The 13,171-nt window shown below is 32.4% G+C and overlaps 1 pseudogene; it reads left to right on the top strand.

The window, feature by feature from the left end:
* Nucleotides 1-8,238: 8,238 nt before the first annotated feature.
* On the top strand, nt 8,239-9,983 carry LOC120167454 (annotated as a pseudogene).
* Nucleotides 9,984-13,171: the final 3,188 nt, after the last annotated feature.

Below are 13,171 nucleotides of genomic sequence, written 5' to 3'. Positions count from 1 at the left end.
GTGTAAGTATGTTTTTGTATTTTCAAAAAAATAAAAAAATATTAAGTTATTTTTGCACAAATTTTATTGGAATATATATATATATATATATATATATATATATATATTAAAGAATATAAAATTATATTTCATTTATATTTTATATTCTTTCAACCGAACATTATTATATTACATCCTTGCCAAATAAACCATATAAGGTAATACAATATTCTTTTTTTTATTCTCAATGATAATCTTATATCAGTGAACCAAATGACCTCTTATTTCTTCAGTTTACCACTCTCTTTGTTCCCTTAATTTTGTTATAAATAGGGACATTAAACATTTTAAATTTTATTTCTTAATACAGATTTTGCTATTAGATGTAGCACTTGGGCTATAGACGTTGTTTGGACCCCTCAAGAATGCAATAAACTAGCAGACTATCTTGTCAGAACTGCTACGCCTCATTCCCTGGAGTGATTTTCCTATCCCTCCCTTCAGCTGAAGTGATCTCTCTGTTGGAACAAGACTCTGTTGCTGTTCTTTTTTACAAAAGTTTTGTAGCTTCCACTTTTCAATTAAAAAAATAATAAATTATGAATGAATTTAAGGATTTATAAATCAGATTATTAATTTTATATGAAAGTAGGGATGGTTATTAAACAAAAGTCAATTTAAACACCAAGATCTGTCTGTAATATTCAAGTATTTTAATATTTACTGAAATATCATACAGTTATCATTTTTTTTAATTAGAACTGAAAGTGCAACTTTGCCAATAAATGCATCCTTTTAATTTTCAAACACATGTAACTTATTTTCCTATTGTTTATGCATTCTCTTTATAATAAATATATACTACGATTCTTCCTATGTACTTAAAGATAACTTTTAACCGTCTAATACAATAAATGCTCACATCTATTATATTTTAAGTGTTTAAATTCGGTATTTCAAAGAATAATAATAATTCATTTACCATTGAAATTATTTTATTCGTATAACATTTTAAAATTTAATTATTAATACAAATATTATTGACATGATATTTTCATACGTAATCAATTAATGACATTATATTATTTCTGCGGGTGCAAAGAGTCTCTCTTTCCCTTTTCCAATTAGATTAGATTGGTAAAAAAAAAATTAAGATTTAGTTAGATACTATTCCATGAGTCTTATACACTTGTTTTAGAGCGCCTAACGTTAAGCAAAACTCGACTCGAAAAAATTTAAAATAAAGTTTGAGTTATAAAATAGAACTCGAATAACTTGAAATTTTTAGTAATTAGTGGATTAGTTTTCAAGTTCGAGTCGAGTCCTTCGACTCTGCATGAGATATGTATATCTCATATGAAAAAATATAAAGAAATATATATGTATATTGTATATGATTATAAAAAGTTTTTTAAATTGGAATCTATTAGTACCATAACATTATAAATTCTTACAATTAAATTTAAATAAAAACTCGTCTCAAAAAATTTTCAATTAAAGTTCGAGCTATAAAATAGGAATTGTCAACTCAACTAAATCGAAAATTTTTAACTCGACTCGATCGAATAATCACCCTTACCTATAGCTTATTAGTTTATACAAATGGAACCATATTATCATATTTCCCCTTTGGTAAAAGAAAGAGCTTTTATGGTTCATATTTGCCACTGTAGTAAATACAACAGCACAGGAGCAACATTTATTATTTTGGATTATCATGAAATATTTGAGCAGTTTTGCTGATCTAGTAGTGTCATTTTCTCACTGAATATTGATTTTACAGGTTCCTGTCAATTATGTATGCCTCCACTGTGCAAAGCCGAGTCAGAGACCATTATCTATGGCAATCTCTACTGTCTCAATTCACATATTCGGTGATGTGCCTTTCTCACCACTTGTTGGAATTCTCCAGGTGAGTTCATTTACGCTGGAGCTTGTTAGGCACAGGTTTAGAGCGGTAAACTTGTTTATTTACATCGATATGCTGTTTCATGATTTGTATTTTTCTCTGAAAAATATAGATCTTTCAACTGTGAACACAATATTTCAAACTTCAAACTTCTTTCAGCCTATCTTTGCCTTGTTACCTGGGATATTTCTTAACACAACATTTATAGTTTGCCTTGTTGTGTATCTTCTATTTATAATCCCTCTTGTCGTACAAATACTTGATGCATGAATCTGAATATACTCGTATTTCTTTCAATTCGGGATCTTATGAATTATTACATGTCTATGCAACTTCAACCTGTCTATTTCTTTTTCCATGGACTCAATTTTTTATTGCATCATTGGCGGTTATGTTTTGGGCATGATCATATCACCAATTGGAGGAACACTGCACTTATTTTGACCACTATTTTCTTTCTTGCTGCTGGAATATGGGTTATAGGTGAGTAATAATAAGTTTTTAATAATGTTTTCCGGAAAGATCTGACAGGCCCGGCTCAATACATGTACCAGATAGGCCTTAGCCCAGGGCAACATGTTTGAGGGGCATCAGTTTCAGCATTGTAAACCTGATCGTTGTGATGGTTGCTTCAAGGTATAGTTCTTCTTAATCTGCAAAGTTTTTTTAGCTCTGGGTTTCGTTTTGTTTGTAGACTTGTGTTTCTGGTTTGGAGTTGAGTCCTGTGTTTGGTTAGCTAGAAAATATAACAAATCCAGAAACTAGCCAGTATTGGCCCTGGCCATCTTTATTCTTATCTTACTGATAAATTTTTTACACATGTTGCGGAAGATCAAGCGTTGCAGTGGAGAAACTGGAGGGATATTTAACCAATTTGGACAAATTTCCCCCAGAAAAGAAGCTGATTTTCATGGAAGGAACCTGGAAAACAATCAAAATTACATCAATGAAGAGATGAATGGATTCAGTGCTAGAGCTGCAAGGAGTGCTTATGCTTATGCAGCAGCAATAGGAGGCCAAATGAACAACGTCAATGAGGTAAAAATGAAATTGTGTTTTGAATCAAATCAAACGCATTTCTTTTCTACTGGAACTCTTTTGATGTAATTTCATTTTTCTGGGTTTTTTTCTCTGGGGGGCAGACTGTGGAAGTGTTGGCTATTCACAAGAAGGGAAACTCGGTTGGCACTGGAAATTATGTGACGGAGTATGAATTTTTCCCTGAGCAAAATGACAAACACTCCACAAGATGATTCTTTGTCTCTGGGAGGTGAAGCTTCTCATGCTAATGCTTCTAATTGTGTTGATTTGTCACTCAAGCTTTCTTATTAGAAGCATATATATACAGGGAAACTGTTTGTTTTGGTTTTACTGTTACATTGATTTGGTGGTGTATGTGTAATTAGTGCCCTTTTGACAAATTTTTTTTCCACATACAGCATTAAAAAACTTAATTATATCTGATATACTAAATTACTGCAATTGACCTTTCTGCTTTCTGCAATCCATTTTGTCAGCTTCAAAAGATTTGTACATGCCCCAAGCTTTAAAGCTTGTCCCGGAAACTATATGGTAAAGAAACTGGCTATAGGGGCATAAAATTATTATATCGCCCAGGGCATTAAAACTCATTGGACCGGCCCTGATATCTGATGATAGATTCTTTATTTTGTTTTTTTTTTTTATGTAATTAAGCCTCCTTAAAGCATACTATGTAAGCTACTAACAATGCATCTCTTGTCCAAAGACGACGACTAATAAAATGTTCCTATTTATAACTGGATTAAGAGTTGTCTCCGTGGTACAATGGTCAAGCTGCGTCTTCTCTGAGAGAAATTCAGCGTGGTGCAACTATATTTGCGTGTGATCTATAACTATGGTTTAGTGGGATGAGGTGCTAGGTCTCGTAAACAAGATCCATGGTTCGAATCCTAAGGTTATAAATGGTGCAAACTGGGTTGGGAGGGTCATTCTCATTATCGGTCTATGCAATATTCGATTCGGATTAAATAGCCAATGGATCAAATATCGGTTATTATACTAAAAACGAAATTTCCATGTGGTTTCAGGTGAAGTTTTTCTGGGGATTACTAGTTTAGGATAAAACATTGTCTCATATGGTAGACTGAAAAATCCAGATGCTGCATGATACCTTGTTACTATTTGTATATCAGTTATTTTACAGAAGATTTTATAATTGTTGTTTCTGTTAATGGTGTTTTCGTACATAGCGTCGACAAGTCCAATGATGGAAGTCAACAAGTATGTACAACCAGAACGAAACCATTGCTTGATGGAAACGTGGATGAAAGTTTTTTGTGAAGTCCAAGTACAGACCTGCATGGTATAAGTGTCCAAACTTATTCAAGTCAGCTTTTCTGAGGCAGTCTCTTCTAAAATCAGTAGTAGTTGAAGCAAAAAGAAAATTTGGTGGTATTGGATATAATCAATTTGTAGATACATCAACTAATCCATTAGTTGACATACACTTGATCATGGGTGCATGTTAACTCTCATTCTCCCCACTATTTGGATTCTTCCCCCCCCCCCTCCGGTAGTTTGCAGATGGATGTTGAATCATATTTTAGGTTTGGGTTGGACCTTTAAATTTATTTTATTTGAAAAGGTTTTTTCTTGCTAAATGTGGGTTAGTTGGTTTCATCGGAACAATTTGGATTTGGATTAATCCAGGTTTTTAAATTCAACTGAAAAGGTGGGTGATGATGAATCTTATTGTTAAATATTTTGAGGTATGAAGTACAAATACTATTGATTTCTCATCCCAAGGATCCTAAGTTTAAACAAATACATTTGTAAAGTGTATGATATTGTTAATAATTAAAAAAAGATTTTGAATAAATATTATTTATAATTATCTGAAAAAAATATCATTAATTTATTTATAAAGTTAAAGTCTTTGTATACTTCTCAAAACGCTTTTACTCCACTCAAATCTGAATTTAGTTATCATATTTTTAATTTTATATTAATTTTAATCTAAGAAAAATTCATAATAAAAAACTAGTGATATTAATTTTTTATAACTATTAATAAAAAAAATATTAATAATTTTGTCTCATTTGTAATTGGTATTAAAAGGTTGTTTTTAATCCAATAAGACCCCGTTTGGTTCACGGAATCTTTCATTCCTAGGAGGAATGTTTTTTCCCGGAATTAAGATATCCACGTTTAGATGTGTAACATTCCCAAATGCCAGTAAAAAACCAATACCAATAGTGCTATTTTTTTCTGTTTTCCCCAGAATCTTAATCCCTCATCTCCCTTAGGTATTTGCTTATTCCCGTCCCAACTGCCTAAATTACCCTTCTCCCCGCTTGTTTCTGACTGAAACAAAATCTTCTTTTCTTCGATTTGGTGAGAGTTGTTGCGAGGAGATTCCATCACTTGTCCAACAAACTTCTTCTTCTGTAGTGCTCCATGAAGACGTCGCAGCTGATGACGATGAGAACGTGAAGCAGCTGAAGGAATGCTCTGCTCTGTACTTATCCTTGTAAGTTAATAAAATCCCCTCTTCTCTTTTTATTCTTTGAACCATACTCTAAACCTTAGTTATACCCAACTACTTTTTTTCTCCTTTTTTCAGGATTGTGAGCAATAGAAATTGGAAATCTTGTCAAATGGGTATGCTTTTAATCCTTTTATTCTCTCACTTCTATTAAAAATCACTTAATTAACTTGGCTCTTTGACCGAATTTCTGTTTTTTTCCTCTTAATTTTTTATTTTGCAGAGGTTTAGGCTTTGAAGGCATGCACTGAGAGGAGAAAGAATAGCAGTGGGAAGTGAATTTTTTATGTTGTAAGAATGATGCAAATTACCTCAACAATTCACAATTTCAGAACAATTTTGTATTTGTTTTTGTTTTAAATTTGATTTGGCCGAGTAATGTAATGCAACAACCATTAATAGACTTCATTGTTTCTTGATCTTGAGCAAAAGACCCTACCGAATAATGCTTAATTCTTCCACAGTAATTGTCTTGCTTTAGAATCTTAAAAATTCTCAGTGAAAATCAACACTTCAAAGATACTAGAGATAATGAAAATATGCACAACTTTGATCTCTATATATCCATCATTAGTGGAATTATTTGACATGTGCAAGTGAGACTACTACAATATATAATGCATTATCTCAACTTTTCTATGTACAAACTTATCTTTTTGTTTAATTGTGATTCGTCTTTTTCCCTTTTATAAGAGTTTTATTATAGACAAGTAAGATTTTGCAGTCTACGTCAATGGGGCAAACCTCGTCCTTGCTCCAAAGGAAAACTATCTTCTCTTCCAGCAGTTAAAAGATGCAACAACTCTAGCCAGTGTGGAAATATTCTTCTTGCTTATCTCCCAGGTTGCAATCCTTTATATATGAAAAGGTTGAATTACAAGTGATATAATGATCAATGAGAAAAAAAGTTGTCATACTAGGAGGGGTCTTTTATTAAATGGACAGCGTAAAGAGCCACAGTTATCGCCTTGTTCTATGAAGAAATGCAAGGTATTCATGGAGCATAACACCTTGCAGCATGATTCTTGAATACCTTGCATAGTGACATTCCTTTCATAGTCAGGTGAAACTTGGGAATCTCCTGATTTCTGATTCTAGAAGTGTGATGATGGCTGCTAATTTTCATTTGCCGCATACGGATGACGGAACTGCAGGGGATGAGGTGAGTCTGTAGAAACTTGAAGAAATGACTTATGTTACTGAAAGAAAAATTACTAAATTATTGTAAACTTGTATGCATCATCAAATTGAATGTCGCAAACCAATGTCTTTATTGTTGCCTAGACCTAGTCCAATTATTAACTTCGTTAACACCCTCTGCTCTGAATCTGTAAGTTGTTTTTGCCGATCTTATATTTGCTTCAGGTTAAAGCTGTTGGGTGATGAGGTTTACTGATGTTCTTACTTGATGTGATTGAAACAGTATGGTTTATCATTAATGTCACCTTCTTCATTGATTAGTAATCATGGATATTTTTCATTAATTTGCTACTTATTTAAGGCTTAAAATAATTATTAGTATGAACACTGTCATTTTTCTTTTTCTAGCTCTTTAGTATTAGATGTTGTTTTACTGTTTTCAGAGAGATGGTTGCTTTTTGTATTATTAGCAACAATTAGTATAGTCAGATATTATGGAATATTAGACTACTGGCTTTGATAAATTACAGTGTTTATTTTTCAGATTAATCAAAATATCTTTTTAGGTTCCAATTTTACTTTAGAACACCTCAAAATCTGCCAGAGTTTGGAGGTACACGGAATAAGAACTCCTGACGATGTTTGTTTGGTCCTACGTTGGGTAGGGGTTGGTTGAATTGATTAATCCTCTTTCACATCTATTTTTAAGTTCAGGTTTATAATCGATCCATTGCCATTGTTGATAGTATTCTTATGTTGATGTCTTAAGGTGCATTCATAAACTATCTTACTTGGGTTCGGGTGTGAGTTTCATAAATGGATGATGTGTCCAATTCATAATGTTTGATATATTTAAGTATTCATATGTATTTGGAGGGTACATGGAGTGTCGCATCCCTGTACATATGAGAAAAATAAAGAACCAAAGCAGAATAATTCTTGAATGTGGTTTTGGATTGATATTTTTGTAAATTTGTTGCTGCAAATAGTATTAAGGCTTTTGTACATACCCATTTGATTGTTTCGACAGGTATTTGTATTGCAATTGGTCTGTTCTTTGATGCAAATTATTGTCAAAACATACTTTACAATATGCAACCAAATCCATGGAGGATTACTTTCTAGTGGGTCCACCCAATTATTGTTAAAACATACTACAAGTGTAGTATCAATACTACTCCTTTGATTTTGACTCTAAAATTTTTTAGAATCTCAAAATGATACCGATACTATTGTCTAGTATCAACTATATATAGAAGTATCGATACTCCTTGGATGTTATCGATACCGTTGCTTTCTAACGGTCAAAATATTTTAATTAAAATATTACATAATATATTTAAATACTCAATTAACATATTATCAATAAATAAAATTTTTATATAAATAATTTTTATTTAAATATTTAAAATTTCACTTGTTAAAAAATATAGAACAAGGACAATTTAGTAAAATATACATTCTAGTAATCTTTTATTCATTCAATCAAACATTTAATCTTACATTCCTGTCAAACCAACCAAACAAGTAATGTAACATTCACAGTAATCTTATTCCCTGATAATCTTTTATTTACACTGATAATCTTACATTCCGTGAACCAAACGCAATCTAAAAAGTAATCGTCGGTATTTATTCCTACCGTTAATGAAAATTCAGATAAAAATAACTTCAAAACCTTAAACCCTACCCCAAAACTTTCTTCCTCAAAATCCCCTAAAAATATGGCGACTGAAGCTACAACCGCCACATCTGAGGCGGCGGCCGCGACGGCAACGGAGCCTTTCAAGCCCTACAATCTCTCCCAGACTCTATCCGTACATAAAAACTCCATCTCCTCCGTCAAATTCTCCTCCGACGGCAGCCTCCTCGCCTCCTCCTCTGCTGACAAAACCCTCCGCACCTACTCTCTCTCCCCCACCGCTGCCACACTCACCCCTATCCATGAATACTCTGGCCACGACCAAGGCGTCTCCGACGTGGCCTTCTCCAACGACTCCCGGTTCCTCGTCTCTGCATCCGACGACAAAACTCTCCGTCTGTGGGATGTTCCCACTGGTTCTTTGATAAAAACCCTTCACGGCCACACCAACTTTGTCTTCTGCGTCAACTTTAACCCTCAATCTAACAAGATAGTTTCGGGTTCTCAATCTAACATGCTTTTGTAGTTTATGTTTTCTTTCAACATATGTATGTATATATGCATGTATCAATGATGTAATGGCATTTCAACATATGTATGTATGCATATATGTCTATATATATATATATATATATATATATATATATATGCATATATACATACATATATCTTATATCTTTTAGCTTACTTTAGTTTATGTAGTTTATCCTGGTTGGGACTCTGGATAATACTTTGGTAAGTTTTCATGTTTGTTGTATGTGAAGAACAGAGTTGATCTTGGGATGACTGTAAATTTGGCTTTTTATTCTTTATTAGATGACCTTTAATATTGGCAATTTAATAGAATTTTGCTTATTTTCGACCCTGTTTATCTGTGGAATCAGTGAATCAGTTGTTTTGTCTGAAATCTCACTACTGCTGCTGGAAAAGATCCCTTTCTCAGAAAATTGTTAGGTGATGTATTGGTATTACCGTAAATGGATAGAGCAAGTGCCGGGGTGCCCCATAGGGATTGTTAATTTGTCATACTCGACTCGCTTGCAATGCACTTTCACCCTTTCTATATGTTTCGTTGTTTACAATTTTTTTTATATGAAGTGCTATTGCATTTGTAAACATCCCGATTAGCTGAAGTAACTTTACCTTAGATTGCTTTATCAGTCGACTTTGCTTATATCTTATAGAATTTATTTTTACATGCCGTTTCAAAGGCAAAAGATTATCTTGTACGTTTTCTTATTTTGAGTTCTTTCATCTGCCGATTAAAATGGCTTTGAAGTATTTTTTTTTTGATGTTCTGAAAATAGCTTGTTAGATTTTTGTGTGTTTCTTGAATGGTGTTTTTGTCCTCAACTACTTTTTCTTACCATTACATTCTCTCTGCAGAGGCTTTGGAACTTTGAAACAGGGAAGTTTCTGAAAACTTACACCGGCCATGTGAATTCAAAGTTTTGCATTTCATCTTCATTCTCTATTACAAATGGGAAGTATATCGTTAGCGGCTCCGAAGACAACTGTGTATACTTGTGGGAACTTCAGTCCCGGAAGGTAGTTCAGAAATTGGAAGGTCATACCGATGCTGTTATATCGGTTGCATGTCACCCCACCCGCAACATGATTGCATCGGCTGCACTTGGCAACGATAAGACTGTGAGGATCTGGACTCAGGAGAAGGAATGATCTTGGCTTCTATACGCTGTTCAGTATGTTTAACGTTGGCGCTGGTAACGATTTTCGATTTTAAGTGTAGGTCAACTTGCTTGTCCAATGAAATATACATTTTTTTTCTGGACCATTTGCTATTATCATAACAAAGATTTCTCCATGTACCTTGATTTAGACTGGTGACCCCCTTTCAGCCTGTGTATCTAATAACCGCCTTTTATAGATGTGTTCAAAATTCACCTTTGGGGATCGTTAGATCAGTGCTTCTGTATTGCACTTGTTTGTCTATAGTTATTTTGTATTTATGTATCATTCTAGTTGATCTAATCCCCTCTTTGCTCATTATTGTGTAAGCAAAAATAGGGCAAAGACGAATAGATACAAATTTTGTTCAGTTGTGATCAGTTTTAAAAAGTAATCCGTTTCACTGTAACTTAAGGTAGGTCGGATGTGATTTGTTCCGTGCGTAACCTTGACCCAATTAATCTGAATTCAAAATTGATCAAACCCAAAATTAATCTGAATTTGAAATTAATTTAACTTAAAATTAATTTGAATTCGAATAGGAGGTGACCCAAATAAATAACCTGAATTGTAAAATGTAATTAGTATTTTTTTAAATATAAAACATGAAACTTCAACTTGTATCTTCTTCTAAGAGTAGAGGGTTATGACCAAACAGATCCCCCAAGGGGCGCGTCTAACTACCTCATAGATAGCATCCACAAGACACTGAATTAGCCTACAAATGGGTGCATCTTATTACTATCTCTCACCGACCTTTCAACCCCGGTTTCACTGGAAAATGGGAAGCTCACAAACCGCCCTCTACAGTTGCAAATTTGAATTAAATAATATTTAATATATATCAATTAAATTAATAATATAATAAATATAAAATTTAAATAGAGTCTAATAGAAATAATATTATCATAAGGTCTAAACATGTTAATAAAATTTATCGCAAATTTAATTTAATACAATATATTCTTAAAAAAGTTATATTCTATAAATAAAAAAGTATAATATTTATTTTTTATTAAATGAATCAAATAATATAAATATTAAAAAAATTATATTATAATAATTATATTTTTTTAAATAATTTAATATTAAATGTAATTGTTGCAGCAGCTGGTGGAACCTTGTTTGAAGATGAGACCTTTGTTTGTGTTGGACACCCAACAACACAGCAAAATTACCAACAAAACAGGAGGTGGGACACCAAATAAAGACAAATTAGGGTTCCGATTCCAAACGAAATTTAGATAATGATGTGCTTTAGCCTTAGCCAGGACAGGTTGTCTCTAAGAATTAGATTTTACCAGCTACCAACAGTGTTAATAAAACCACCATATTACCAAAAAAAAAAAAAAAGAGAGAGATTCCTTCTTTCCTTAGTGCTCCATTCGTGCGAAGTAAACAAGCACGAACCAACTTATTTTATCCAATAATTATATTAATATTAAAGCTACTACCAAATTTTATTTATTTATTTTTTAGTAGAAAAATATTATACAAAGATATGTATCTATCCCTTCAATCTTTGAGTGGTACCTAATTTGAAACGGGGCGACTTTTTTTTGTCTTGTTTCAGGAACTTCCTCACCATCTCTATGAAAGATCATGATTAAAAATTTTATTTGTAATTTCTTTTATATTTATGTTAGACCTCGCAAATTTAACATATATCTGATTACTCGAATTGATTTATTTGATTTGAGATTTGATATAGATTCGAATATGATGACTCAAAATTAACTTGAAACTTGAAATCAATCGAACCGAATGAAAATCGACCTGAATTTTAGTTTGACAAAAAGCAAATTGAACCGAAATCAACTCGAATCGAAAATAACCTAAACTGAAAGCAACTCGAATTTAATTTGTCCATATCCTATCTGAATCGAACTTTGACCTAATTTTAACCTGATAATTGAGTCTTAGTGAACAAATAGTTTATTTATTTATTATTATCTTTTTAAAAATTTGATAAATAGTACAATGATGTATATTGTATTATCATTTTATATTATATTACTATTTAACTACCACTTTAGTGATAGTTTAATGGTTCAATATAATCTTTCCATACTTAAAAGAAAATCTCTATATCTGATTCAATAGCTTCTAAATTTTTTCAAAATATTAAACAAAAAATTTAATTTATGTAATAATTTTAATTCACATTATTTAGACAGTTAACTATAGTTAGTTTTAAAAGAAAATAAATTTTGAATTCAAATATCAAATAAAGAGTTTTCATTCAAAACTGATATGAATATACAAATTAAGTTAAATATTGACACTCAACTATTCCTGCAGTCAAATTTAGTTATATTTTTAAAAAATTGATTTTTAATAAAATTTATAAAAGAATAAATAAAATTATCTCAAAAAGTTACACTTGAGTACTCAATGCTTTTAAATCTTATAATATTGGTAAACACAAATAACATATGCATCAACTATTAGACTTTGTTCGAGTTCAATCCACATTAGAGTCAATAAATTTGTTATCTTCTATAGCTGCACAAAATAACAAGAGTGACACTCAATTAAAATTTTTAGTCCAAAATTTGGGATTTGACAATATATACAACAACAACAACAATAACAAAACCCTATTCCCATATGCAATGGGGTAAGGGGAGGTAGGGTAGTAGGCTGTCCCCAACGCCAGGTTGAAAGAAACTTCCGTGAAAGACCTCCGTCAGTCAGAAAATTAAAAATAAAGATAAAATGCAATGCATGTATAAAAAAATAAATAAATACATAGTTGAACAATATTCATATCCAGTGTTCATATGAATGTTTGTAATGGGAAGTAATCCCTGCAAATAAATCCCTACGTACAAATCTCTGCATATAGGCAGAAACGTAAGACCTGGCTAAATTTCAAAAGAGGAAACATGAAGAGAAGGATGCATAGAAGTCAACGATAGCAAGCTACGAGAAGGAATAAAGTCCAGTGGGTTAAAACCTAAACTAAGGCTACACTACTCCGCTACCCTAGTTCTAATCCTTCATAAATTCCAATGACAGAAATGTATACAAAGTAGAAGTCATGGAAATTACTACAAAGGCATTAAAAGAAGACAAAGATGATACACCCTATGGATGTGGCCCGTACTACTCAGCTACCCTAATCTTAAGTCTCCATACTTTCCTATCACAGGTCATGTCCCCGGTTATGGCTAAATCCTTCAAATCAGATCTCAAGCAGTCTTCCCACTTCCGCCTTGGTCGACCTCTCCTTCTGACACCGTCAATTGTAATCGACTCTACCCTCCTGACCGCATCCGACGGT

This window comes from Hibiscus syriacus, unplaced genomic scaffold, assembly GCF_006381635.1.
Source record: "Hibiscus syriacus cultivar Baekdansim isolate YM2019G1 unplaced genomic scaffold, ASM638163v2 tig00000329_pilon, whole genome shotgun sequence".
Lineage (NCBI taxonomy): Eukaryota > Viridiplantae > Streptophyta > Magnoliopsida > Malvales > Malvaceae > Hibiscus > Hibiscus syriacus.
Note: the sequence above shows the minus strand (reverse complement) of the source record. Positions and strands in the feature narration are given on the sequence as shown.